We start from the raw sequence: 25,605 nt of genomic DNA, 5'->3' as shown, positions 1-25,605 counted from the left end.
CAGGGGGCTGACCCAGGCAGAGGATTTAAAGAAAGTCTTTACATTGGACATCATTAGTTTTCAATCTGGCAATCAGACCAGCGAGCACAATGTCAACCCCAATTGAAAGAAGCCCCACAACATGCAAAGTTGATTCTCTCTTATGACTCGAGCTAAATAGCATAACCCTCGGCAGGGAAGAGCAAATCATTTCCTGAGACTGTGCAGGCAAACCTGGAGCAATGTGGGAGGAATGACAAGCATCCTGAAACATGTTTCATTTATAAGTATAAGCGGTGAGAAGAGTCTAAGGAAAATACTTGTAAAAGCCCTTGTAAGATGACAGTGATCTAACTGGCTATTTGAGGTTACTACCGGTTCTCTCTGCTCCCAGCAGGAACCCAGGTGGCCTCCTTTTTTTTTGCCCTCTGAGGTTAAAACTGCACAGGTAGAAAGCAAGAAAACTAATGGTGCTCTAGAAACAACACTGACCTGGGAATCTGCTACCCTGGGGACTTTCTCCCATTTGTTTCTGACTATCAGGAACTCAGGTCTGTCACTTAACTCTCTGGGCCTCAGTTTCCACATTTGTGCAACGAGGTTGTTAAATCAGATTAGAAATTCCACAAACTCCAGCGGTGCATCCAAACACGGGTCATTGATGTGCAATTCTTCCCAGGCTTTCTCCACACACAGGTCCCCTGAAATGTTAATCTTTTACTTAATGCTCCCCTTAAAACTTACTTCAATTCTAGTCATAATTTTTCAGTTTAGCCTCATCCCAAAACACTTATGAGATCACAGATTGGATGTGTTAATTATGATTGTAGTACATATTAAAATAAATAGCCAGGAATTAAAATTTAAAACAACATTTGTCCGCGTACCAAAAATCATCTTGTTTGCATGCAACACTTTGGGACATCAACACTTGGAGTTGTGGATGAACTTCAGGAAGCCCTTGAATATCCCAAAACTGGATACCAAGTTGCATGTGGGAGAGGAGGCTTTTTGTGGGGAGAGATTTTACAAATTTCCTGTGATTCTCAAAAGTCCATTTGTTTTATTAAAAAGCCAAGAACCATTGCCTCTAATTGGATCCCTAAGAACTTGTGAGATCTTTCTTGAGAAGGGACTGGGCAAAAGGACCGAAGATTCTAAATCGCCTGCCTGCGGCACTTTTCAGCAAATTTCCTCCCATCCTTTTCTTTCAACGTCTTCAGATGCACTAAGGAAATACCGTTGAGTTGCTTGGTGAGGCGGGAGTGGAGAGGCCTTCTCTTGCACCTGAGCCTGGACGTCGATAGGGCGCAGCCTGATCCTGGCTCCATCTAGGTCCTGGGCAGGTTAGTCTTGGAGGTGCTGGAATGACAGCACCTGGAGGAAGGAGCAGGGCTTTGCTTAAAGTGCTTTGTAAACACTTGGCAAAAGCCCCCAGGACCAGAATCACACTGAGCACAGCTTAAGTAAATCATTCGTTTCTCTTCAGAAGCCTCGGAAGTTCAGCTCTGCAGGACTGTTGCAGGGGCTGGGGCAAGAATTATAAACGCTCTCCTTCCAGCACTGCTGCTCCTGGTGGAACTCCCTGCTATTTCCCCACCTGCTTGTTTTGCAGCTTGCTGAATTTCCATATGTCTGACCCAGATTGTTAAGTGGCTTTGACCGTCTGGCCACAGGAAAAGACCTATGACTTTCTCAGGCCCTGGAAGTGATGGTGGGACAGCTGCAAGCAGACATAAATGTGAACACACCAGACGTATCACATAGTAGCCTTGATCCTGCCTGTGGTAACTGGACAGGGAGCTTCTGGAGAGGAGGGGCAGAGTTATTCATCAAAGAGCAGCTAGTGGACATGCAATAAACGTTGAAGGACTGAGTGACGACCGCTACTCAGGGCACTCGTGTGTGGCATGCACAGGGATGGAAAGGTAATCAAGGGAAGCCTTACGGTAGAGGTGATATTTGAATGATGCCTTGGGGCCGAGTATAATTTTAACAGCACAGGAGGCTTTGGTCTGATGTGGTGAAACACAGGGGCTCTGGCATCTGGCATCTGATTGGGTTTGAATTCTGATGCTTCCATGTGCCCGGTGTGCCCTCATGCAAATTCTTAACCCCTCTAAGCCCAAGTGTCCTCACCTACAAAATAGGGATAAGGACAGTGTGTGAGCATTCATTAAGAAAAACCACATAGTGCACTTAGCGCAGAGCCTTAGGACCTGTTCCCTGTGGTCCTCATCGGCATCGTCATCATCATCATCAGAGAGGAAAGTGGAGTGGACATTCTCTGGGGAGGGACTTGAATGAATGGAGTACGAAGGAGGCAGCCAGTGTGCCTATGATTTCCACAGCAACATCAGCCCACCTGAGCTACTCTCTGCTAAAGCTTGCGATCCTGCTAACAGACGTCAGAGGGGCCTTGTAGAAGGAATGGTCAACCCCCTCACCCTTCTCAGCAGGCTTTGTTCTGATTGGCTGCACTGCTCCATGCTGGCCAGCGTTTGGGCTCTGCATTTCCTCCTGTGACTGTGGAACACTTGGCACCAGGACAGAGTCTCCCGGGTCCAGCCATGGGGACCTCCTGTATCCACAGACCCTGGAAACAGATCCTTCCCATGACTGCATTTCCTTGAAGAGAACCAAACAAGAAGGCCCAGCAGCCGCAGTGTCACTCAGCATCAAAGGAGTCAGGATGCAGGAGGAGCCACAGAATTGCCAGAGGCTGGTGCTGAACTTTTGCTCCTGGGCAGGTCCAGCTAGGCCTATACATCACTGGAGCAGGTGTCCCTCGATGCCATGGACCCTGGTGGGCCCCGTTCATTCCTCACATGGTCATTATCATCCCCTGTGAATCAGACTCAGCTGCTTTATATTTTCTTCTTTGCGCTGATATTATGTCATGGCAGCAAGTAGCTCTTATATCAGGACAGTGCCTACTGCATAGTAAGCACTCAGGGAGTATTTGCCTACAGTGGGAAGAATGCATGAATGAGTATCCACAGTGCCTGGCACATAGTAGATGTCCCATAAATAGTTGTTAAATGGTGAGAGTTTGCCTTCCTGGCTGGAGAGCAGAGGGCAAGATTTTGTTCAGGAAAGCCTTAATGGAGGTGGTTTTTGAACTAGACCTTGAAAGATGGAGTGAAATTCCACAAGGAAGGCTGAGCAGCAGAGCATTCCAAACAAAAGGGACAAGTATTTAGACAGAGGAGGCATTGGGAACATTTGAGAAATTGGGAATCTGGAAATGTAAAGAGGAATTGGAGGAAGCGATGCCTGGAGAAGTTTCCCCAATATTGTAGAGCGTCTCAGAGGCCATGCCAAAGACGGGGAGCCTGCCTCCATCAGCAGTGGAGAGCCAGTGATGGTCTTCAAGGAGAGAAGTAATATGATCTGACCTATGCTTTAAGAAGATTAATATGGCAATGCTTTGCAGAGTGGATTTGAAGTGGGAGGGAGACGGAAAACAAAGCTCTGAAACCAGAATCATGGAGAAAGTATGAACAGGATTCGGTGTATTGTTGGATGTTGATTTAAAACAATGGGCAGGGAAGGGGAGAGTCAGAGATGAAGTTTAAGTGCCTACATGACTGACTGAGAGAGAGAGAAAATGCCGTTGCAGCATGAGCAGAGAAGTCAGGAGGAGGAGCAGGAGGGGCTGGGGATCTGGAAAGGAGAATAACGCCAAGCCTGCTTTTGTCTGTTACTCAGATTCCCCATTTGGTGAATGCTTGCGGACATACAAGTGGCAAAATCCCACTGGCTGTTGGAAACAGAGGTTGAGATTCCGAGTGTGGATAGGGGCTGGAGACACTCTGAGTTACCTCCGTAAAAGCCACCGCCATGGACAGAACCGGCCCAGGCCTCGGAATCAGCATAGTTGATAGAGTTGGGAAAATCTGATTTCTAATCCTAGCTCTGCTTCCTCTTCTGTGTGTGACCTTGGGCAAATCTCTTAACTCATCGGAGCCTCTACTTTTCCATCTGTAAAATGGGAATGATAATAAATCTACCTCATAGGGCTTTAGTGAGAATTAAATAACATACACATGTGAAATCCTCAGCGTGGTTTCTACTAGCGGTAGAAGGCTCAATATAGATAACAATTATCAATATTATTTTATTACTTTTATTTAAAGCAGAGGTTGCGAATACAAATGGCTATAGGAGCTCAACTGGAAAGAGAAAGGAATTAAGCCAATTCTTCATCTAAAAGGAGCAGTGGCTACTCACCTGCAGCAGATTACTGCCACATGAGAATGGGAATTTAGGTTGCCAGACTTGTAATTTTTCAAGAGAAGCCAGAAATCTAGACTTTTGAGAGCTGAAGTTTCCCATTTAAAATGTTGACTCTAAATTTAAATTATAAAATAATATTGTGGCATCCCACAGCGCATGGACCAAACAAAGCATGTCTCTGGGCCGGGGCAGCCCAAGGGCTGCCATTGTGAGATTTGATTGAAGACAGGCTTCCAGCTTGATGCAGAGATCCTGGAAGATAGAGCTGCCACTTCCCCCTCCTGAGCCACTGGGCCCCAACCTCTCCCACATGTAAAAAGACAGCCTTGCAGAGGATGACCTGATCCCCTCCAGCTCGGCACATCTGAGATCTCAAGTGTCTGCTGAGATGGAGTCCACCCTTGATGGTGTCAAGGAGATGAGCGCTGGGAGGGGGCCAGGGCTGGGCGAGCTGCCAGGGAGACCAGGCCTGGCCGTGGGGCTGCAGCGGGGAGAAGCCCGTGGTTATTTACCTGCAGTGGAAAAGGACAAGCAGGAGAGGTGGAGAGGCAGAGAAGCAGAATAGCCAACCCGACTAGTTAAACCACTTTACTAGGAACTACAGCTGAACCACACTAAGTCTGAACCTGCGCGTGTGTGTGTGTGTGTGTGTGTGTGTGTGTGTGTGTGTGTATGTGTGTGTGTGCGCGCGCCAGGCTGCCTGAGCTGGGGAGGCACTCGGAAGAGGAGACAGAGGAGAACAGGCCTGTGTGTATATCTGTTTCATCTGTTTGCTTTCCTCGAGTTTGTTCCAGTGCGAACAGACCTTTCTAATCTCTTGTCCTCACAGAGAAGGAAATATCAGCCGTAGCTCCATTTCCAGAAATCTTCACAGCACCTCCTTCCCCTGCAACCTTTGTCCCCAGGTCCCCAGGGTCAGACTCTGCTGCCAGGTTTCTGGGTTCTCCAACCCAGAGTGGAGATATAGAGAATCCTACAGGCCAACCTAAGTATTAAGAGCCACCAGCAAGCTCAGACCCTCTTGCCAAGGGATAGCTGAGCACTCCAGGGCTCCAGGGCCTGCGTGGCAAAGACAGGGCAGGTCGATGCATGCCCAGCAGGGACAGAGGAAACACTGCTGTTGTCCCAGCAGAATGGGGTGTGGATGCTGGCAGGGCAGGATCACCTTTCAGGAGGGTACTAGGTTAGCCAAAGGTGAAGATTTGGGTTCCTCCACTTTGCTGGGATATTTGACTTTGATTCATGATGACTTTCTCCCTCTGAGTAGATGCATCCTGTAGTTCAGTGACCCATGACATTTTAGAAAAAGAGATTTGCTATCTTTTTTTAGCGGCAGAACTCTTTCATTAAGATGCCGTCTTGCACTAAACCCCAATGTATAAAATATATTTTTAAATGAGTGGTTAACATGTTCCTTAGTTTGAATTCTTGTTCTTTGGTGGCAAAGGTGTGATTATTTTCAAAATCTCAGAAGTGCCTAAAGGAAACTTCAGGGTTCTTTGGAGCATGGTGTTAAGACTACTGATAAAGGGCTCCCTTTCTGGGATGCTGGGATTCTGGGTGGTCGGGGTTCACTGCCTCATCTTTCACAAAGTGAGACAAAGACGCAAGGTTACTGCCGTCATGTTTCAGAAAGTGAAATAAAGACAATAGAAGGGCATTGCAGCATTTCACAGCATTTTACTGATGAGAGTAGAATGGGAGGGAACTAGCAATGTGTGTTGGAAAGAGAAAGGGTGGTGCAGAAAAAAATCTGGGTCCCAGTCTGTTCTAGTTTGGGCTTTGGAGAGTTTGGGCTCTAGTCTTTGCAGGGTTAGTGCTCACTGTGCAGCACTGGAGAAATACTTTCTGATCTGTGGGCTCAGAGTCCCCGTTCGTGGAATCCCTTCGCCTGAGGGTCTAGACGGTGGCTGCCACTCACTGTCTTTGGCACAGAATGTTGTACAATCATGAAACCACACAAGTACACTCACTGTGCCACAGAATGGACCCAGTCTCCTCTGCACACCCAAATTTATATATGATACTAAGTTCTATAGGGTGATTACAGACCAAGCAATGCAAATGAACTGCTGGAAGGTCTCAGGTGGTCCCACGAGGTGCAGAAGAGCAGCAAATGAGGTCACTGTTTATAAGCCCAGCCCTGGAGCCAGACCCAGATGTCAGTCCTGGCTGTATCAATACCAGCTGTGTGATCCTAGACAAGCCACTTAGCCTCTTGCTTTCTCCATCTACAAAATGGAATGGCATGGTCCCTCCTTGGCAGGGTAGCTGGGTTAGTCAGTCTGAGAAGGCACAGCAAGGAAGGCTCTGACTGCACCCAGACCTGGATTCAGATCCTTCTCTTCCACTAATAAGCAAAGTGACTCTGTAACCCGTAGTTTCCGCACTTGTCAAACAAGGATGACAATTAAATCAGAAAACTTGTAAAACACTTTGGTTAGCACTGTACTTGAAATATAGTAAACACCCGAGGAAAAAAATGGTATGACCAAGTACGAGGAAAACTTGGAGGACACAGTGCCAGCTAGATGAAAGAATGGGGAAGAATGGATGGCGCATTGCAATAGGGACTGAGCTGGCACCCTGGCCAAGCCCCACTTCCCAGTTGACCTCCAGAAGGTTCTTCCTCTTTCTGGGCTACCATCTCTCCAGCTGTCCAGGGAGGATGTTGCACTCCACAATCAGATTCGAATATTCTCTGTTTTATGGTGAACCCTCAGTTTCCAGTTACAGCCCCACAGAGGGACCTGGGAGTCAGTGTCCAGGGTCCCATCTCAAACACCTTCGGGGTCAGGTGCACATCAGGCATGAGTAAAGGGAACCATCTTGATTGTGTTGTTTTTAAGACCGTCACAAAGTTGACCTATTAAACAGGAAAGAATATGCTTCATACCCAGCAAGAAATGTGCTCGCCCCCACTTTTCTTGAACGACTGACGCAGCCTCAAATTTGGAGAGACTAGAGGGCGAGGTAGGCCCTGAGGTAAACGGGGGCGCTCCAGCCCCAGCTAAAGGCGGCGTCCGCTATTCAGCAACAGTTGATTGTTGCCAAACAGAATGAAGAAGCCATGTACCACATCTTCCAGATTTTCAAGAAAAGTTACAAATCAAATTTTGTATGTATGTGAAATCTTCTGATCATGAAAATTGGTACATAGTTCAAAATCTTTAAAAAACAATACTTCAATAGATGCAACAATAGATCATGGATGGCATTTTGCAATTTCAGGTGTAATCAGTTCCTAAAACATAGCAGGTGTTGGCTGCTGTGTCCCCATGCTGCCCGCCTCCATCTCCCCAACAAAACATGTGTTCCTCACTCTCCATAGAATGCATGCTCACCACATTTGGCAGGACCCGGGATGAATGAGGCTCTGACCCAAATGCAGCTCTCCATGGCCATTGTTTTCAACCACGGAGTCATGCTCTGGAGTCACACTGCTTGGGTTCTCACTCCAGCTCCACCATTCTCTGGCTGTCTGACCTTGGGCAAGTTATTCAACCTCTCTGAACTTGAGCTTCCCAGTCTTTCAATAAGAATGATTATAATAACGCCTCGCAAAGGGGTTGTGAGGGTAAAATGAAATCCTGGGTGGAAAGCCTTATTGCAGAGCAAAAGATAATATTTAGTTTAAAAGAAAAGAAACCTACAGAGAGTTTCACGCCTCAGAAAACGTCCTCAGAGAAGAACAGAACAGCATTGCAAGAAGAAACTCAAGTTCTGGAGAAACATGAGCTATTATTGCGATTCTCCAAGTACAGAAAATAGATGTGGATTAGAGGTGGTGCGTGGTGTGGTGGGGGTGGAGGGAAAAAGAGTGCTGTGTCAATAGGACATCTGGGTGTGGGTCCCCACTCAGCCATTTTTGTAACTAACCCTGTGACCAGCCATCAGCAAGGCCCTTCCTGCGCCTGGGCCTTAACGTCTCCATTTCTAAAATGAGGGGGTTGGGCCATCTGACCTCAGACGGCACTTCCCGACTAAAGCTCCGGAATCTTCCGACGATCAAGAATTGCAGCAGCAGAAGAAACGAAGACTTAGTTCACTAACCCCAAACTCTAGGATGGCTGTGGGGGGAGGCGGTGTTTAAAGGGAAATGTACTCCAAAAGGTAATGTGAGGCTGAAATAACAGCCAGATTTGCTGGGATAAGAAGGTTTCATTGAGACCTAAGAAGTTAATTGAGACCTAAGACCTAATTGAGACCTAAGTCTTCCAGAATGTGGAGGACATCTCCTGGAAACAGGATTAAGCTGGTCCTGTGCAATCTGTGGGCAGAAGACATTTTAGAGGTGACCATTCTGACAAGCGGAGGTGTCTTCCCTCAGATGGCTTCAGGGCACATTCTCTCACTTCGTTCAGGTCTCTACTCAGATATCACCTCCTCAGGTCTGTCTTCCTAACCTTGTCCTGACCCTAAGCCTGTCTCTAGTGACCTGGTCTGAACTGTCATTTCTGCCCCTCTCCATGGCCTTCACACACAGCCTGACATCACATTATAGACTGACTCCCCCAGACGACGGTCAGCTCCTCCAGGCCTTTTTGAAACAGGGCCTCGAATGTAGCAGATTGTCCATAAATATTTGTGGCCAGAAAAAAAAAAGAAGGAGGAGGAAGAGGAGGAAGACGTCCTATGACATAATGGTGTCTTTGGTCCTGGTGAACAAAACCCGAAGGTAAAAAATTAATTTTTAATTGTTAAAATTCAGAACTCAGCCTACTGATGGGAAAAGGCGCTGGGGGAACAGGCGATCTTCCTTTTATTTCTGAAAAGGAAAGTTTCCCTACGTGGAGCCCCAGGTGGAGGGCCATGGGGCCCCGCCCTGGGGCAGAGAGACCAGGCGAGGATGCTGAGTTCAAAACAGGCGTTCCATCCGGACAGACCCTGCCTCTGGAGGGATCTCCCCCATTATTCTGGAGCTGTTTGCTGCCTTGCATGGGGCTTTGAAGGCCTGGGCGTTCAGGAACTGTCTTGAAATTTCCCCTCTTCCACGTCCAGGAGGTCTGTCACATTCAGGAACTGTTGATTGTCCAGGGCTTATAAACAAAAGAACAAAGGCAAAATCGACTCACCGGAAGGGAAGGAATCTCGAAGCGAACTGAACATAAAACCTGCTTGGAATTTAAACACCTAGAGTGGTGTGCAGAAGGAACACGGTCACAAACCCCAGGGAGGGGTCCTAGAAACCAAAGAAATTCCATCCTGGTTCTCGGTCCCCGTTCGCAAGATTTTCTTGGAAGGGGTGGGTCTGGGGTTCAGGGTGGCAGTTTTACTTTACGGGCTGTATGTATGACTTTTGTCAAATTCCTTCCTCTCTGCAGGACTCAGTTTCTCCTTCTGCTGAGAGAGAGATCTGGGCTTCAACTGGGCACCTTTTTCTCTGTTCCTTCAAACCTCCTTGTCAGCGGCCTCAAAGGCTTCAGCACACAGTCTTCCTCTCCTCCCACCCCTCCGCGCCTCCTTTTCTGTTGGTAAATAAACTGTTTCCGGCTTCGTGTGGAATTGCACCCCCAGAATGGGGAAGTCTCAGTCGCAGACAGCAGGGTGGGGAGGCTCTCATCACTGGCCAGACCAGCGTCTGGACCCCGGGTTACTTCCTCTACGGCACCAGGGCTAATGGGCCTGCACTTCTCGTCTCTCTCTCTCCAGAAGTAATGGTAACACTGCCTGTTTTGCCAACTCCCCTCCACGACATGTGACAGTAGGACACCCCATGGAGGAAAAGCTGCCAACAAGGGCCCTGAGTCCTTGGCGTTGGGTGAGAAGGTGGAGCTCTCCCAGTATATGACTCTGGGCCTCCCAGGGGATCCATCTCTGCTAAGCAGCATTGACTTCCTTACCGATGAAATGGAAATAAGAACTCTCACCAGCCAACTCAGGGCTTTCATAAGAATCAGATGGGAAGATAGATTTGGAGGAAACCTTAGAATTGCTACTTAGACCCTTGGGTCTGAGACTCTCAGCTCTGACCTCCTGCCCCGTCTAACGTGCTTTCTTTACTTTGCCCATCCTGTTTGCCTCTCCAGCAATAACAAAGCAGTTCAGAGCACGGGCTCTGGAGTCAGACCTCCGGGAGTTTCATGCTGGCTCTCCTATTTACCAACTGTGTGGTCTTCGGCAAATTAACTCACCTCTCTGATCCTGTTTCCTCATCTGAAGCTGGGGATAAAACAGAACTTACATCAAGGATTGCTGTGAGATAACATACGAAAAACATCTGAGGCAGCACCTAAGATATGTTAGTTCCTGTTGTAATTAGCGTTATCTCTTTGAAGACCCCCAACCTGTTGGTGACAGCACAGCCATCACTGACAGGATCAGTGTAAAACTGAACATAACTAAGGAAACTAATAGGTATCCTGAAAACAGTCAGTTCTCAAGGTGGGGTCCCCAGACCTTTGGGAGTCCTAGAGATCTGTTCAAGGGACCCACAAAACCAAAACTATTTCCCAGATAATACTCCTTTGCCCTTTTCACTGTGTTGACATTTACACTGATGGTGTAAAAGCCATAGCAGGTGAAACTGTTGGTGTCTTTGCATGAATCAAGGTAGTGGCACCCATCTGTACAATTCATCACTGCATTCTTTACCACTAGACACTGCCAGAAAGAAAGAAAAAGAGTGTGCTTCACTTAATACCGTGTTTTATTAAGCAATAAATACTGTTAATTTTATTAAATCTTGACCCTTGAGTATACTTCTTGTTAATATTCTGTGTGACTAAATCAAGACAGGCTTAAAGAACTGCTGGACAAGGGCTGGCCCTGTGGCCAAGTGGTTAACATTCTGTGTGCTCCGCTTTGGTGGCCCAAGGTTCGTGGGTTCAGATCCAGGGTGCAGACCTACTCCACTCACCAGCCGTCCTGTGGAGGCATCCCACATACAAAGTAAAGGAAGATTGGCACAGCTGTTAGCTCAGGACCAATCTCCCTCACAAAAAACAAACGAACAAACAAACAAACAAAATGAATGAGGTGAGCCTGTCACTTCAAGGAAAATCACTACCCACGTTTGTTGCCAATAATAAAATTCAAGCTTTCAAGTGAATTTTGGAAAATTTATATCTGCTGCCATGAGCTTGTCAGCTTCCCAAAACTTAAAGATTTTTCTAATGAAATTGATGGTAATATTAACAAATGTGATTTTTTTTGATATTATGGGATGAAATGTGTCCACATTTAGAAGATCAGCATAACTCAGAGAACTAATGTCTAATGCGTGACATTACAAAATCATGCCTGGGTAAAAGAGCCATTTAAAGTTAGACCAATGGAGTGTATGTAATAAAATATGAAAAGTTCATTGTTATGGTCCCAGAGTCCACATTGCAACTACCACTTGTCAAGTTTAACGTAGTATCAAAGAAGAATACCCACAATATCTGAAAAGACCATTAAAATATTCCTCCATTTTCCAACTATGCTTCTCAGCAAGACCAAGCTTTGTTTATACACTTCAACAAAACTGCACATTGCAACATTGTGATTAAATGCAAAATCGGATATGAGGATCAAGTTGTCTTCTAAGTCAGATGTTAAAAAGATATGCAAAGGTATAAAACAATGCCCTCTTTCTCAATATTATGTTTTTAAAAATTTTTCATAAAGAGAGGCCTGCCCGGCAGCGTAGTGGTTGAGTTTAGATGCTCTGTTTCCACAGTCTGGGATTTGCAGGTTCAGATCCCAGGTGGTGACCTACACACTACTCATCAAGCCATGCTGTGGTGGTGTCCCACATACGAAATAGAGGAAGACTGGCACAGATGTTAGCTCAGGGACAATCTTCCTCAAGCAAAAAGAGGAAGATTGGCAATAGATGTTAGGTCAGGACCAATCTTCCTCACCAAAAAAAAAAAAAAAATTTCATAAAGATATGTTAATTATGTTAACATGTAATGGATTTACTTTTGTTACTTTTAAGTAAATTAATAAATCAATATTTTAAAAATGTGTTTTAATTTCTTATATGGTAAATATTTATAGATATACTCTATGTAAACAAAATTATTTGTAGTCCTCAGTCATTTTTTTTTTTAAGAGAGTAAAGAGATCTAAGATCAAGGAGTTTTAGAATCACTGCTATATCAATATTTGAGAGAGGCGGGCAGAGAGTAAAGAGAAGGTCCATATGCCGAGCATAGGAAGTGATATCCTGTTGCTCTCTGCCCATCAGTCCACACCAGGAACACTCTGGAACATCCTGTCCAACTCTGACCACCACACCATGTCCCCCAAAGACCAGTGGCAATAACTGGGTAAATTTACCCTGGAGAAAAGCAAAAATAAACACGAAAACTAATCTTATGGAATCAGAATAGCTTCTTCAAACCTCTGAAAGCTTGTCAGACAAAAGTTAAAGCAAAGGGCAGTATAAGAATGGACCCAAATGTATATTTTGCTACACTAGAATTATTTTTTTTCTGTTTTCTTCTCTAATCGTTCTTTCTATCCTACAATGTTGTTCTGGTTTCTTCTCTTTTTCTCTTTCTTTTTCTAGCTTTTCTTCTTTCTCTCACTCTCTCCTCTTTCTTGCCTTCCCTGCTTTTCATTAATCTTCTCACTTAATTATCCACAGTATATAACAAATATATTTTTATTATTTTTTCAAAGAGTTTTATCTTTCCTTCCTTAAAAAGGTGAGTGTGAGAAGAAAAAGAAGAAGAGGAAGACAGAGAAGAAGGAGGAGAAGGAGCACGATCAGGGGAGGAAGAGAAAGGAGAATACAAAATAATAATCTGTTTTTCTTCCCCCTCTGTAGCCTGATGCACTGAATAAGAAAGAGGTTTAAATGTGAGTAGCTCCCAGTGTAGGAGCAAGAACATCGGTTCCCAGCGTGGGGAGCAGGAGGACTGCGTAAGGCTGAGCCCTGGGCTTTGGGTGTTATTTATCTCAGTGTCATCAGAGAGAAAGAAAAAGTCACAAAACAGTAAGTGTGAACGTTTTGCAGGCAATGCAAAGGAAATAGAATAGAGAGTTCTTCAAAAGAAGAAGTAACAAAAGATTCCTCTTCTAGAAAAGGACCTTAAGGAAATAATCTAAGATATAGACATAAAATTATCCACAAGAATTTTTGTCACAATATCATTTAAAATAATGAAGAATTGAAATACCCTAAACATTCAACAATAAATGAATAGTTAAATCATTTCTGGGACACTCAGGCAACAGACTATAAAGCAACCAATAAAAAACAATTAATAGAGAAATACTTAATGGCATGAGAAATACTCACTAGATAATGTTAAAATTTTTTGAAATAATCAAAATATCAAATGACTTTTGGTAATTTATTCAGTGTCATTTAATTGAGCTGTTGCCTGGACTATAGCAAATACTGGGCATTCAGTGGTGGACATCGTCCCTGCCTTTCTGCAGCTTAAATTCAAAGAAGAAATACAGATTTTAAACAATTAATTATACAAATAATGATTACATGCCATTTAATCCCTATTTCAATAAAGAAACATGCAAATCAGTGAGATAGATTCTGTTATCAGGCCCATTTTTAAAATAAGGAAATGGAGGCTCATTGCAATTAAACAGCGGCTAGTAGGTGGCGGAGCTGGAACTCAGACTCCAAAGCCCAAGCTCGAAATAAGTCACAATGAAGGGGACAGAGCTATGAGAGGAGCCACCCAGGGCCCCACCAGGGAGAGGGTCTAGCCCAGGCCTGGGTATAAGGAAAAACTTTCTGAAGAAGCAACCTCTACCTGAGACCTGAAGAATGAACTGTAGTTATTTGAGAAGGGCTTTCCAGACCAGGACCTGGGGCACAGTCTGAGAACTGAAATATCAGTAGAAATGGCATGTGGGGATGCCAGGGTATTAGGGGCAGCAAAAATAAAGTCAGAATTGTAAACAGGGAACTGATAGTATAGGGCCTTGAAAGTTGCCATAGTTCAACTTTATTCTTGAAACTATTGGAAATCAGTGAAGCACTTTAAGCAGGAAAACGTCTGAGTTAGTTTTCCCTTTACAAAATATATTTCTGTCAGCTTGGTGGAGAATAATTTGGTTGAGTCAAGAATGAAGGCTGGGTGAAAACCATCAGCAAACAAACCGAACCTTAGGGTCCACAGGGGAGCCTGAACCTTTGTGCCGAACATGGACATCCAGGCAGCTCAGAGCTAAGGACGGAGCATTTCCAATCCACCTGTAAATTAGCTCTACCTCACACAGCTAGCAACGTTAAAGATGAGCTTACCTTATGGCCAAGCAGGCACACCTCTTTTTCTACCAGAAGGTTCTCACAGTATTGTTTATAATGTCAGAAAACTTTACAAATGTCCGCTAATAATAGCATAGACAAACTATGTAATATGAATACCGTGGTACGAAATAGAACAATGAGAATGAATGAATGTTACAGCCAGTTTCATCAGCACTGACAATCAGAAACTATAATGTTGATTTTTTTTTTTTAAATAGAAGTAACAGGGAATTTACACAATACTTCTCACCACTCCTTACTGGGACATATGTCACATTAGATGGCACCTTAGAAGATGGATGTTATCAAGGTTTTTGGTTTCCACTGAGAGATTCTGAGTATACAAATCAGTGCTTGACGTGTGGTTGAAAGTATCCAAAAAAGTTGAACTTGTCAAAACAGAGAGTAGAATGGTGGTTTCCCAGGGGCTGGGGAGGCAGGGAAGTGGGTAGATGTTGGTCAAAGGCTACAAAATTTCGGTTATAAGATGAAAAAAAAAGAAAAAGAATGAAGGCTAGGAGGCCAATTAAGAGGCTATAGCAGTCAATCACTAGAAAGATGATGGTGGCAAGAACCAGAACACAAGAAACAAAGGAGAGAGAAAAGATGTCTGGTTCCAGAGGTATTTTGGAAGTAAATTTAACAGAGGTAGAGTTTAATTGAGTATGAAGAGGTGAGAGAAAGGCAGAAATCGGATGCTAGGATGATTCTCAAGTATTATGCAAATTGAGGGTTCAGTCCCTGAGAGAGAGAACACGGGAGGGGGGATGTTATTTTGGGGAAGGAGATAATGAGTCCAGTTAGGACAAGCTGAGTTTAAAGCACTTGTGTGACATGGAGAAATGCCTAATGATAAGGTCAAATCTGAAGCTGCAATTAGAAACAATGCCTAACGATAAGGTCAAGTCTGAAGCTCAGGAGAAGGAGCTGGATCAGAGGTCTACATAGCTGATGATTGAGCCTTGGGAATGAGATTCCCTTGGGAGAGGTATATAGCAAGACAACAAGGCCTAGAATAGAACCTGAAGAACACCAACATGTAAAGATTGGGCCAAAGAATAAGACTGAAAAGAATAAAAAAGACTGGGGAATGAGCAGCAGCCAGAAAGATAGTAAGGAAAATGCCTACAAAGGAAAAATGTGGTATCCTAGAAACCTGCAGAGAGAATGATTCTGGAAGGTGGAAGTGGTCAGCACACAAAGAAATGTCAACTGGATTTAGAAACAAGGAAGTTGTCAGTCATCTTTGGGAAGCCAGCCTTTTGTTGCAAGATGGGAGCAGAAGTCAGACTGTAGAGTAGCTGCTTGGCAGGTGAGTAGGAGAGAAAGAAGTAGAGATTGCACATGGAGACACATTACATGGCTCTAAAGGCAAGGAGGAAGGTGGAGTGGTACCTAGTGGAGAGCCCAGGCCAAACACTGGTTCTTTCCCACTTTATAGTTATCGTCATTTGAATAGATGAACTAACCAATTTCTCTTCGCACGCACTAGAACCGATAAGTGATGTTACTACTAATTGGTAACCACCAAACTTCTAAGTCACTTGATTTCTCTAAGAAGAAAATGCCAGAAATAAAGATTATGAAAGACATCACAACATTTGATTTGAACACCAAGGAGGCTACAATTGACCTTTTTGTTTCCACAGCAGCAATAAAAATTATTTTTTATTATAACAAATATTAAATATTATTATAATAATATCAGCTAAGATTTACTGATCACTCACGTGCCATACATTGTTTTAAAGACTTGACACATATAACTAATAACTAATCTTCACAACAACCCCAGGAGATCAGTTATTATTCCCATTTTTCAGAGGCAGAAACTGAGATGTAGAGAGTTGAAGTAACTTGTCCACATTAGCATAGCAAGTAAGTGTGGGAGTCAAGATTTCTTAGAGATGTTTCTCCTTGATTCGTCCCAAAGACAGAGGAGAAAAGATAAATGGAAAGGGTTGAGGGCAGGAAAAGTAAAATAACTCTGAGGTTGCCAGGACACTTTTATTGCAGAAAAGTCCTGGCATGAAAAGAGAACAAACTGGTCTGTAGGTACTCTCAGTTCCTTTTTCCTGGTGGCTCAAGAGCAGGCAATGGTTCTCCCTGAGCCAAATGCTCTAGGCCCTGCTGGTACCAACCACATAATTATGTTCTTTGAAATTCTAGTTATCTGATAGCCGGAGCACAGAAATGAGCTGAAAATCCCAAAGACTGCTGAAGAGCAGAAAGCAAAAAGTCTTTCTTATAAATGGTCATCCTTAGTTGATTCCATATCTGCATACTTTTATAATATTAACTGAGTGCCTTCATATTGATTTTCTCATTTAACTTCCACAACAAGCCTAAGGTAGACAAGGAGAGGAGTTTTGACCTCTGGATCTTTGCACATCCTGTTCCCTCTTCTTGGAACATTCTTCCTCCTCTCCCCTTTTCTTATGTTGTTGCTTAGTCACCTGGCTTATCGTTTCCTATGTTTTAGTCTACTAAGTTAAAAGACAGGAGAATAGTCAGAGTTTCAAACAAATATCTTTATTTAGTTATGGATTAAATGAGATTATGATTTATCTCTCTCCTTAAGTGGAAGAAACACCAATATCAGTCCACCCTTGGCTGCCTGGGTATGCCAGAAGTACTCAAGGATAAGTAAAATCCAACCTACTTAGAAGTTTGTGAGCCTTGTATCAGTCAGGATTCAGTTGGGGGTAGATTCACCATGAGTGTTATGGAATACTAGAGTTATTACAAAAATTAGACATAGCACAATTAAGAGAGAAGCTGGGAAATGAAAGCCTTGAAGGCGTGTTTGAAGAATCAGAAAAGGAGCCACAGTATATCTGAAAAGTCAAGCACATCCAGCCAGTTAAGTGGGCTCACAAGGGAATAGTGCATGAAGAGGTTTATAGGAATCCATTACCTCTCAGAGGCTACTGCCTCCTGGAGTCCAAAGACAAGGCAGTACACCTAGATCTGCTGGTTGTCAACAGGAAACACTGGATGAGCTGAAACCTACCATGTATCTCTGTGCCTATCACATCTGACCTTCAGAGAGTGATAATGGCTGCTGCTTCACTACTGCCTTCCAAATCTTATCAAGTTCCTCTTTTGCACAACTCTGGCCTTGGAGCACAAAAAGGGAACCATATGAAGTCCCCAACCAAACCAAGCTGACACAGTAAAATCCAGCACACATTCTCAAGAAATAAAAGGCAAACTAAAGTGAGGGTTGACTGACGTGGGAAGGGATGTCACATTAGAGTCGCCCTTGATTCCTCTTACATCTCCCACATGCCCAGTTTGTCATCAAATTCCACAGCTTTTATCTCCACAATGACACTTACTTATCCCCTCTTCTCTACCATCATGGTCATCACCCTAGTTCAGATGGCCCTTACCTTTTGTCTTAAAGATTGAATGTCTTTCAAGTCCTTCACTCGCCCCACTCTCTGTGACTTTTACATCCTTTGCACTTGATATTTCTTCTGCCTAGAATGCTCTTCCCCTCCTCTATGCTTCAGGTCTCCTTTAAAAAAAAAAAAAAGATTGACACCTCAGCTAACATCATCGCCAATCTCCTTTTTCTTCTTCTCCTTCTTCTTCTTCTTCTTCTCCCCAAAGCCCCAAGTACATAGTTGTATATTCTAATTGTAAGTCTTTCTAATTGTGCTATGTGGGACACCGCCTCAGCATGGCTTGATGGGCGGTGCTAGGTCTGCACCCAGGATCCAAACCGGCAAAACCCTAAGCTGCCAAAGTAGGGCACATGAACCCAACCACTCGGCCAGGGGACCAGCCGAGGCTGAGTTAGTTGCTTCTCTATTCTAACACTTATTACGTCAAGGTATTGTTTATCTATCTTTCTCGGTATTGTTTATCTATCTTTCTCTGTATCCTCACAAACTAGTCCTTGGCAATAGGGGCTCAATAATTGTTAGATGATTGGCAGAATAAATGAGTAAGCGAACGAATGAATGATGTCTCTCTATTTCTAGTGTGTCTTCTGTTCAATATCTTCTATATTCCACATTGAAATTACCTTTGTAAAAGCCTGACCATCTTCAGTGGCTTGTCACTGCCAGTGAATAAAATCCAAAATCCTCATCTGGGCATTCAAGAACCATCACATATGACCCCAGCCTGTCTTTCCTAAACTTCTCCCAGATTCCTCCACATGTTTCCCCTGCATACCAACAAAACGGATCTACAGGTTATTCCCTGAAAAAGAGTAATTATTTGCAATAATAATTTCAAAAAAGCAGCTTTTACTTACTGCACTTATATACTAGGCACTGTGTTAACATTTTATATATGTATTTTATTGAATCATTACAATAACAATCACAAGAACCACATTACAATAACAATCACCATAGGAGCTGAGGTTCTCATCTCTCACCCTCATTCTAGAGTTAAGAACACTGAAGTTTAGAAAGGATAAGTCACTTGCACAAGGTGACACAGCTAGTAAATGACAAAACCAGTATTTAAACTCATGTATTATATGACTCCAAAGTCAAGATTATACCCACTCCACTGTCCCTCATCTTCCTGTAAGTGGTTCTTAATAGTTGTTTGCTTAATTAGTTAATTAGGTGCTTACCATAACCTAAGCACTCTGTATAGCTTTTCTCACTTGAATTCTCACAACAGCTTTATGAGGAAAGAATAATTACCCCCAGATTATAGATGACAAAAGTGAGACCCAAAGAAGTGAAGTAACTTACCCTAAGTCACACAGATCAAAAGGGACAAAACTGGATTTGGACCCTGGTCTGTCTACCTCCAGAGCTGGAGCAGCTAACCACTGTCAGAAACACCATTGCTGGAGATGGAGCAGCCCCTCGTTACCATTTTGTCTTAGTGTCCTTGCTTTACAGGTAAGGAGACAATTCCCAGGGAGGCTAAATGACAGCCCTTAGTGGTGGTAAACCAGGACTCTGTCCTGCTGTCCAGTGTGTTTTCTGGTCAGGGGAGGTCTGTCTCCTTCCCTGACCAGAAATTGATCCTAGGCCATGTCAAGATGAGAGTCAAGTCCTCCCCACTGCTCAGCAGGGAGCACACCCAGCCCATTCAGTCTTTGCTCATTCTGTACCCTCTGCCTATTAAAATTCAACTTCACTCTGATTGTCCTCAGGCCATCTGTTTCCCGTTTTCTAAGAATATAGAGAAGAGTGAATCAGAGAGATTTCATACCTGCCTTCCAGGAGCTTCAAAATAAATAGTGACAATACTGATAGGAACACTGCAATCATTAAACAAAGGTTCTATAAAAACAAGCACTCAAGACTTTCTATTCATATAAGCAATGGAGTCAGTGAGTCCTGAAAGCTGTGTGTTTATCCCAGGTTCCAGGGAAAATTATCGCCCTCCTGGAGGAGATGGAATTTCAAGGAGAGTTGAAATACTATAAGAGATGGAGCCCATCCACCCAGAAACTGGAAGTTGGCTGGGGTTAAGGTGCCTCCTGAGAAGACATGAAGATGGGAAAGGCATTTCAAACTGAAGGGGCAGTGAATTTTCTCATTTATTCAATCATCTATTTTTTCAAAATAGACATATGGTGCACCTACTATGAACCAGGAGTTGTATGAGAGCTTAAAAACAAAAGCTTAGCCTAGACTAGTATTGGAAGAAGACTTTTCTGCTGAGATCTGAAGCTAGGAGACTGTAAAGACAGGGAAAGCATTCCAAGTGGGTGCAAATAGCAGGGGCTATAGCCCTGAGGTGAAAGAGAACATAGTACATTGAAAGAACTGAAAGAAGGCCAATGTGCATAGAGAGAATCATCATGAAATGGGATAATGGATTGGTTAACAAGTACCAAATGATGAAAAGCCCTTTAGTTCATTTTATGGACTTTTATAGTTAGGTTGTGGCAGTTTTAAAACTTGACTTAAAAATTGTTTGATACTCTTCCCACTGAGAAGAGCTCTAGGTCGTTCACCTCGAATCTGATCTCTGTGATGCTGTGCCAAACTCTGAGCTCAGGTCTTAAGAAATGGCAGCTTCTACTTCCTGTTTTTTGGGACACTTTTGGAACCTAGCCACCATGTTGTGAGGAAGCTCAAGCAGACTGTGGAGAAGCCCACACGGAGAGGCCATATGGACAGGAACTGAGGTCCCTGAACTTTAGCCCCATTTGAACTTATAAACAATAGCCAGCACTAATTTGTCAACCATATCAGTGAGCCATCTTGGAAGTGTGTTCTCCATCCCCCAGTCAAGCCACTTCAGCTGATGCTGCAAGGAGCAAATGAGCCTTCCCTGCTGAGCCCTGCCCAAATTGTAGATTCTTCTTTTTTTAAATATAATTTTTTTTTTTGCTGGGAAAGTTTTTCCCTGAACTAACATCTGTTGCCAATCTTCCTCTCTCTTTTTTTTCACTTTCTTTCCTAAAACCCCAGTACATATACAGAATATACAACAGAATATACAGTTGTATATTCTAATTGTAGGTCCTTCTAGTTCTTCTATGTGAGCTGCTCTTCTATGTGAGCTGCCACCACAGCATGGCTACTGACAGATGAGTGGTGTGATTCCAAGTCCAGGGACTGAACCTGGGCTGCCGAAGTGGAGCCTGCCAAATTTTAACCACTAGGCCATCAGGGCTGCCTAAAATCGTAGATTTTTAATGCAACATAAATTATTGCTATTGTTTTCAAGACAGCAAAGTTTAGAGTACTTCATTACATCATAATAGATATCAGGAATGCAGGGAAATGAGAAGCCATTGAAGAACTTTTGAGTATTAAGAAGTTTGCTTCTAAGTAAAGTTTGCTTTTCTGTGTAATGGGAAATATCATAGTTATTTACAGCATAGAGCTGCTCTGAGAACTGAATGAGATAATGAAAGTAAAATGCTTTGCACAGTGTATGTGGTAAGCCCTCAACAAGTGTTAGTTATTATTTTTGTTATTTTTAGAGTTTAGAGAAAAGGAAGAGGATGTAAGAAAACTATTTCAGGATCAGAGGATGAGTTAATGTTCGCTTGGACTAGTATGGTGACAATAGTGATAAAGTGGACCAATTAGGAAGCTATTTAAGATGTAGAATTAGTGTGCAGTCAAAATTGATGGATGTGGAGCGTGAGGGAGAAGGAAACCTCAAGAATAATTCCAAGGTTTCTGGCCCTGGAACTGGGTCAACAAGTGTAATAGGCAGCTGCTGAATTTGCTTTCCTGCCCCTTTTCACTGTGCAGGTAATTTTACCCCAATTTCCCTTTGAGGAATCAACCCACCTCCACTCCGAATCCATTGGCTTTGAGCAGGGCTGACCCACTCCACCTCCTCCTCCAAGTTAGATGTACTACCCAGGCCCAAGCTGAGCTCCCAGGTGAGTGGTTCCGGGATTGGCATATGACCCAAGCAGGCCATCAGAGCTAACAAGACTCAATTTTAGGGCTTTTTGTCTGACTTTGAAGAAAGCGTCTCTCTCTTTACTTTGGAACTTGAACCTGTGACTATGTGGAACTGGAATTACTGCAGCCGTCTTTACATCTGAATATAGAATCAACACAGTGGAGAGCAGAGCCAGTGATGATATTATTTGAGCATTGAATCAGGCTGTACCTGAGATATACCAGGACACCCTTCAGTCACGTGAACCAAAGAATTGGTTTTTTCTTTCACATAAGCTACTTTGATTTGGGTTTATGGACACTTGCACCTGAAGGAGGCCAAATGGATACATTAGTGATGCTGGGGAAAACTGGAAGAGGACAAGTTTTGTGTTACAGCTAAATGGGATACTAACAACTTTAGAGAGAGCAATATTAGTGGAGAAGTTCAAGTTGAGCATAACTTGGAGTGAATTGAAGGGCATAGGACAGGGGAGAAAGGGAGATGAAAAGCCTAGAGGAATCAAACAGTGTGGTCATCCCCAACTTTATTAGTCATCAAAGAAAAGTAAATTAGAATAAATGTGATACCATCACACACTACTAGAATGACTAAAATGAAAATAAAAAAAGAAAAGAGGATTTCAAGTATTGACAAGGATATAGAGCAATTGGAACTCTCATACACTGACGGTGAGAATGCAAATCTATGCAAACACTGCAGAAAACTCATTGGCAGTATCTACTAAAGCTGAATGTATGCACACCGTATGACCCAGACATTTAACTGACAGATATCCACACATATGTGCACCATAATACATGTACAGGAATGTTGATAGCAGCTCTATTTGTAATAGCTTCAAACTGGAAACTACCCAAATTCCCTTTAACCATAGAAAACTCATGGTGTATTCTCTCAATGAAATACTACACAACAATGAAAATAAATGAACTACAAAGCTCAAAACCAGGCAGAATAAGCCTATGGGGCTATCAGTCAGGATACTGATTAGCCTCTGAGAGGGCAGACTGGAAGGAACAAGAGGCGGGCTTCTGGGATGCGAATAACTTTCTATTTCTTAACTTGGGTGCTGGTTATACAAGTGTGTTCACTTTGTGAAAATTCACTTAATAATTTGTGCACTTTTCTGTATATTTTCCATATTCCAACTAAAAGTTCAGAAAATAAAAGTGTGGGTGTGAGGAGTTATAAGCAATGGAGTATAGTTGGAAAGGAGGCTAGAGATCGGAAAGAGGGTGAAATGATTGGTTTCATGTCTCGTGTCTCCAAATCTTAGAAGTCCAGAAGTGGGAGGGACTAAATTAACCTAGAAAAAAATGATCTTCAGTCTTAACTTATTAAGAAATTCCAGTTCTGGGTGTTGGGAGCTCAATGTCATGTCTCCCCTGGCTAGGGCAAAGCAGGACCAATCCAGTGGAGCCGCCGGCTGCCCTCCCTCAGAGTCAGCCCTTTGTCCTCTAGTTAGGGACTGTAGGAGGTACGGTGGTGTGGCTGCAGCCTTGGTGGACTGATCGGCTAGGATTCCTGCTGGAATTGTTTCAGCGAATTTAGGAGATTGATGCTGGGAAGGAGTCTGAGGCCTTGGGGTCTTCAGACCTGGGGCTTGAGAGCTTTCTAACCAAGTTTCCCTGCCTCCCAAGAGTAAGGAGCTTCTTTTCATGTCCTGTAGAACTGATAGACTGAAGGAGCTGAGAGCCCCGTGAGGGATCTAAGACTGGACTCCCAAGTTCCAATTTTTCCCCATGTTCTTCATCCCCACTGTCCGTCCTGTAGAGTCAGTTCAGGCTCCCTTCCCCTCTCCCCTGGAGTCCCAGGAGTCCCTAGCCTCCCAGCTTCATGCCTTACAACTCTCCCTCCACAGGGCGGTCAGGAGGCTCCTTCTAACGTGTAAATCTGACCATGCCACTTCCTTACCTGTAACCTTTAATGGATCCTCCTGTCTTGGGTTTCAGTCCAAACCTCATCACGAGGCACAAAGCCCCATGACCTAGCACTTGACCACCTGTCCAGTATCATCTCTGGCATCCTTGCCCCCTTCACAGCCCAATCACGTTGCCCACATCAAACATCCCAGATACGACGTAAGGAGCTGAATGTGGAGGCTGTTTCACAGCTCTGTGCCTTTAGCCCAAACACCTTTCTTTCTCTGTCTATCTGTTAAATACACGTTTATCTTTTAAAACCATACCCAGACTTCACTTCTTCTGGGCAGCTTTTCCTGGGAGCCCCTACTCCTTCCTCTCATTCTGATTTTGTACTTTCTTTCACTGTATATGCTACGTGGTGCTATATCTATTCGATGTGTGTGGCTTCCCTATGAAAAGTCCAGATGCTGGGTGACGGGGATTGTGTCTTATCCATCTCCATCCCCAATTCTTACAAAGGTAGTTGGTATGTGGTAGCGTCTCAGTAAAGCTTTGATGACTAGACCCATCCTTCAAAGCATGGCTCTATTGTTACCATTGAACTATAACTTTCAGGAGACCTTCCTATCATTATTATTGTTTATGTGCATACATGAGTTAACCAACTGTAATAAGCATGACTAAAATTCTGTAACTGCTTCATGAAGGATGCTATTTCCTTTGATCCTTGCAAAGGGCAGCCTGATAGAATGGCTTCTCTCAAATCCCCAGTCCCACCTGCAAACCAGCACAGAAGTCTCAAAAAAAGGGAGGAAATATTAGAATTTCTCTTGATATTTATTTTTATTTCAATATTTAGGAAATTTTTATTTTATATGCTTTCTAATGTACTTGCTAGTATATTGGTACATGTATGCAATTTATAAATAAGTAAATATACATGTATTATGGGGGAGTACTCTACATCATTTTACTGACAAAGTGCATGATCAAAGAAGATCTGGAGACAACACATTCGGGAACATGGGCTCCATGTTCCAGCACTTGAGCAAAGAAGACAATGTCATCTGACAGCTAAGCTGCAGTAGGCGTATTTTATAATTTGGTGACAAATCTCTGGCTGGGTTATATGCTTGAGTTCAATTCTCATCTTCCTGTTTCCCAATTACCAGTAGTGTTAGTAATAGTAATTAACATGTATTGAGTGCTTGCTCTGTGCAAGGTGCTGTGTTAAACATTTTTACCCATTATCTCATTTAATACTGATAACAACTCTATGAGGTAGGTAATATTATCCCTGATTTATAAATGAGGAAACTAAAGTGAAAAACTTGCCCAAGATCACAGAGCTACAAGTGGCGGAGCCAGGATTCAGTCCTAATCCGTGTCGGGGCTCTTTGAATAAGTTGGGTGGAGTTAAAGGGTAGCTCTGGATTCAAACACACACTTTGTCGTTTATTAGGAGTTCTTTACAACAGTATTGTCTCTACTTAGAGATAAGTGACACGTTGTTTTAGTGTCCAGTCCGAACTCTGTAATGGCCCTCCCAGGAGAGATGTTGGATGCCTCACAGTGCCAACAGGAAAGCGCTCTTACAAACAGTATAATCCACCACCACTACCATGCCACCCCCGCCATCACGGCAAGATGCCCAAAGTCATTAGCAGTAAATCCATCAGTGTTTAAAGTCAGTCTCAAATGAAAAGGGCAGCAAACCAGCATGCCTTGCCTTCTGATGGCACGACCTCACCAAATTGTTCACTTGAAGCTGGCAATTGAGAGAAGGCAGGGAGGGTGAAAGATCTTCCAAGGCAGGTGGTGAAAGAAGCACCAGAGCAGCTGACAGTGGGTCTAATGACCTGCTTCTCCAGCAGCCCCAAGCACAGGTCCTGAGGCATCACCCTCCATGTCCTAGTGTACTGGCTTCATGCTTTGAGACTCCCCCAG

This window comes from Equus quagga, chromosome 7, assembly GCF_021613505.1.
Source record: "Equus quagga isolate Etosha38 chromosome 7, UCLA_HA_Equagga_1.0, whole genome shotgun sequence".
Taxonomy (NCBI): Eukaryota; Metazoa; Chordata; class Mammalia; order Perissodactyla; family Equidae; genus Equus; species Equus quagga.
The sequence above is the reverse complement of the archived record's forward strand: the minus strand, read 5'-3'. Positions refer to the sequence as shown.